At 51.8% G+C, this 4,365-nt stretch overlaps 1 long non-coding RNA gene across 1 annotated transcript in view; it reads left to right on the forward strand.

Moving 5' to 3' along the window:
• Nucleotides 1-4,087, forward strand: part of LOC119468268 — a 21,427-nt gene extending 17,340 nt beyond the window's left edge. Inside the window, exon 3 of the long non-coding RNA XR_005196925.1 lies at nucleotides 3,928-4,087. This is a non-coding gene — a long non-coding RNA (uncharacterized LOC119468268). The remainder of the gene's footprint in view (nucleotides 1-3,927) is intronic.
• The last annotated feature ends 278 nt before the right edge of the window (nucleotides 4,088-4,365 follow it).

Consider the following 4,365-nt stretch of genomic DNA (forward strand, 5'->3'; position numbering starts at 1 on the left):
CTCTCAAAGCATTGTGGCAGCTGCATGGTTGATGGGGAGGGGAGGGAGGGGCTGGAGACTGGAGACCGGGAAACCCATTAGGAGATTAGGAGACTTTTTTTTTAGATGGGGTCTCACTGTGTTGCCCAGGCTGGAGTGTAGTGGCGTGACATAGCTCACTGCAGCCTCAAGCTCCTCAGCTCAAAAAATCCTCCTGCCTCAGTCTCCAGAGTAGCTTGGACTACAGGCATGCACCTCTGTGTCCAGCTAATTTTTTAAAATTTATTTTTGTAGAGATGCCGGTGGGGGCTGGTCTCCCTATATTGCCCAGTCTGGTCTTGAACTCCTGGCCTCAAGTGACCCTCCTGAGCTCCTGGTGGCATAAGCCACCACACCTGGCCAGAGGCTGGAGTGTTAATCCTGTTGAAAAATGATAAGAAACTGTATTAGGATAGGTCCTAGGTGAGGAGGGAAGAAGAGGAGAGATTTGAGAAAAAGTCAGGCAGTGGCTGGAGTGAAGGACATTCAAAATGGGTGGTAACAATACCCCTGCCACTTCCTTATTCTCACTGTAGGTCAGGAGCTTTCCACCTAGAAAACATGCACATCTACTGGTGAGTTCTCATAACTGCCAATACGGAGCGAGAGATGGCAGGCAGGCCTGATGTAACGAATCTGCAGCATCCATACATGGCCTGCCGTTAAAAACCAATGGCTAACTTATTACCTCTGTAAAGGAAACAACAAAGAAAGAAAAACCAGTGGCGAAAACTACGTGATAGACCGGGTGCGATGGCTCACCCCTGTAATCCCAGCACTTTGGGAGGCCAATTTGGGCGGATCACTTGAGGCTGGGAGCTTGACATCAGCCTGGCCAACAGGCTGAAACCCTGTCTCTACCAAAAATGCAAAAATTAGCCACGCATGGTGGCATGTGCCTGTAATCGCAGCTACTTGGGAGGCTGAGGCAGGAGAACCACTTGAACCTGGGAGGTGGAGGTTGCAGTGAGCCGAGACTGGGCCATTACACTCCAGCCTGGGCAAAAAGAGTGAAACTCCGTCTCAAAAAACAAAACCAAACCAGGTGATAGACATTTGTTGTAGACAAATTAGAAAATGTAGAAAAACAAGAAGACAGGCCAGGCACCATTGGTTTTTAACTGCAGGACATGATGCATGCTGCAGATTCCAGTTAAATCAGGCCTACGTGCCATCTCTTGCTCCATACTGGAGCAACCTATCAGCAAGTAGATATGCATACCTTACAGGTAGAAAGCACCTGACCCATAGTGAGTGCTTGGGAAGTGGCAGGGGTGTTATTACCAGCTATTTCCAACGTCCTCCACTCCAGCCTCCTGAGTAGCTGGGACTACAGGTGTGTGCCACCATGCCGAGCCAATTTTTGTTTTGTTTTAGTAGAGTTGGGGTTTTACCATATTGGCCAGGCTGATCTGCCAACCTTAGCCTCCCAAAGGACTAGGATTACAGGCATGTGAGCCACCCCGAATGTCAGGTTTAAGAGTCTGGAGTCCTGCCGGTGGCTCACACCTGCAATCCCAGTGCTTTGGGAGGCCAAGGTGAATGGATCACCTGAGGTCGGGAGTTCGAGACCAGCCTGACCACCTTGGAGAAAACCCCTCTCTACTAAAAATACAAAAAATTAGCCGGGCATGGTGGCGCATGCCTGTAATCTCAGCTACTCAGAAGGCTGAGGCAGGAGAATCCCTTGAACCTGGGAGGCAGAGGTTGCGGTGAGCCGAGATTGCGCCATTGCACTCCAACCTGGGCAACAAGAGCGAAACTCCGTCTCAAAAAAAAAAAAAAAAAAAAGTGAAAAGAGAGTTTGGAGTCCTAATGGGGAACCATAAGGGATTTCAGCTGAGGGGTAATGGAACACCGTAGACCTTTATCAAGCTCATCCTGGTCAGGTGGGGTAAAGACTACCGATAGCAGGAGAGCCAGGTGCCGGCCCATGGGCTAGAGAGGAGAGGTCCCACCAATAAAACATTAGGATGGAAGGAAGTTGGTGGTTGATTGGGCCATGCAGAAGGCAGGGTGAGAGGTTGTCAGACAAAATGGGAACGGAGGGCCAATACAATCACCTGAAATGACGAGGCCTAGAGGGTGCCCTCCGCGCACGTCCTGCAGAGTGGGACCTCCTTGCGCTGTTCGTCACTGGTCCTCAGCACGGTAAGGGATGAGTACAGAACTTAGACAAGTGCAGTCTAGAAACTCCTGTAACAATCCGACATGGCTGCAATTTCCAAGAGTGTGATTAATTTTTAGTAATTCTTTTTTATTGTATGTTACAGAAGTATTTGTTCACAAATAATTGGTTTTAAAAAACCTTGGGCCAGATGTGCTGGCTCAGCTTGTAATCCCAACACTTTGGGGGACTGGGACAGGAGGACCACCTGAGGCCAGAAGTTTAAGACCAGCCTGGGCAACATAGTGAAATCCCATCCCTATGGAAAAAAATATATAGGCCGGGTGCAGTGGCTCACTCCTGTAATCCCAGCACTTTGGGAGCCTGAGGCGGGTAGATCATGAGGTCAGGAGTTCGAGACCAATATGGTGAAACCTCATCTCTACCAAATATACAAAAATTAGCCAGGCGTGATAGCACGCGCCTATAATTCCAGCTACTCAGGAGGCTGAGGAAGGAGAATTGCTTGAACCCAGGAAGTGGAGGTTGCAGTGAACCAAGATCTCACCACTGCACTCCAGCATGGGCAACAGAGACTGTCTCAAGAAAAAAAATATTAGCTGGGTGTGGTGGCATATACCTGTAGTCCCAGCTACTTGGGAGGATTGCCTGAACCCAGGGGGTTGAGGCTGCAGTGAGCCATGATAGCACTACTGCACTCCAGCCTGGGCAAGAGAGTGAGACCCCATTTCTTAAAAAAAAAAAAATTATTATTATTTTTTTAAGATGGAGTCTTGCTCTGTAAACCAGGCTGGAGTGCAGTGGCACAGTTTCGGCTCACTGTAGCCTCTGCCTCCTGGGTTCCAGTGATTCTCCTGCCTCAGCCTCCTGGGTAGCTGGGATTACAGGCGCATGCCACCATGCCCGGCTAATTTTTGTATTTTTAGTAGAGACGAGGTTTCGCCATGTTGGCTAGGCTGGTCTAGAACTCCTGACCTTGTGATCCACCCGCCTCGGCCTCCCAAAGTGCTGGGATTACAGGCGTGAACCATTGTGTCTGGGACATAGGGAGGGCAGTGAGCCAGTGAGCGAGGCAGTGAGCAGGCATGTGGGCGTCTGTGCACACACCCCAGGGACCTGGGATTACTTCTGGGGTAAGAGTGATCACGGGGAGCAGACCACAGCCACCCACCCCATAGCAAGGGCCACCCTCCAGCCAATCACTCAGCAAATATTTACCAGGCACATACCATGTGCCAGGCCAGGCACATGTTGGGAAGACAGAGGAGACAAGGCATGGTCGTCCCTTCCTCTTAGAGCTGATACTCACTTGCACTAGTCCCCAAGGGTCATTCCAGAAGGGAAACTTCAACGTGGCTCTGGGGAGGAGTGGGTAAGGGGAGCAAGGAGCAGCTTTTCCATCCTACCTGGGTCCATTGTCCCCACAGACACCCCAGGAAGGGCCTGGCTTGGGGAAGTAGCAACAGGGGAAGGCACAGGGCACAGGGCACAGGACTTGAGTCAGCAGCCAGGTCCCCAGCTGTCACCTGTTTGTGCCGTGGTCCTGGGGAGCCCATCATCTTGGAGTTCCAGCTTCCACATCTTCATGGTGGGGATCCTGGGGTCCTCCTGCTCACCTGACAGAGGCCTGGATTAGAAGGAGCTTGGGAGAGGACAGTGGGCTGACTTGTGATCACGGTCCAAGTGTCCAGGGTACACCCTGCTTCTGTCTTCTGGAAGCCACAGGTGCACACAGCTGAAAGGAACTTGGAATTTACTGGTACGAGTGCTCCATTTTACAGGGAGTTGAGCTGAGAGGCCTGAAGGGAGATGGATGAGGCTAAGGTTGCCCGTGGTGAGCAGCAGAGTGGGAGCATGAAGCTAGACCCCCAACTGGACATCTGGCACCCTGAAAGCCTGAGGGAAGGGCCCTCCCAGAGTGCCATGAACATCTGAATGACAGAGACTGTGTCTCCGACAGGCCTGCAGCCCCTTCGTTGCTAGGTCTCCTGATAGCAGCCACCTAGGACTGCCCAGGGTGGCGGGCACATTTTGGGAAGGGAGAGGGAGAGTGAGCTCAGCATAGGGCAGACCCTGAGGGGCTTACAGGTCATGAGGTGGCCCAGGCAGGCAGCAGTAGAGTGGCTGGCACACAGTGGTGGACCCAGCAGCAGGGGCCCATGTTAGGGGAAAGGCTCCAGACCTGTGAGGGATGTGGCTAAGGTTGACCTGGAAAAAGG

The sequence above is a fragment of the Cebus imitator genome, unplaced genomic scaffold (genome assembly GCF_001604975.1).
Source record: "Cebus imitator isolate Cc_AM_T3 unplaced genomic scaffold, Cebus_imitator-1.0 Scaffold404, whole genome shotgun sequence".
In the NCBI taxonomy this organism is placed as follows: domain Eukaryota; kingdom Metazoa; phylum Chordata; class Mammalia; order Primates; family Cebidae; genus Cebus; species Cebus imitator.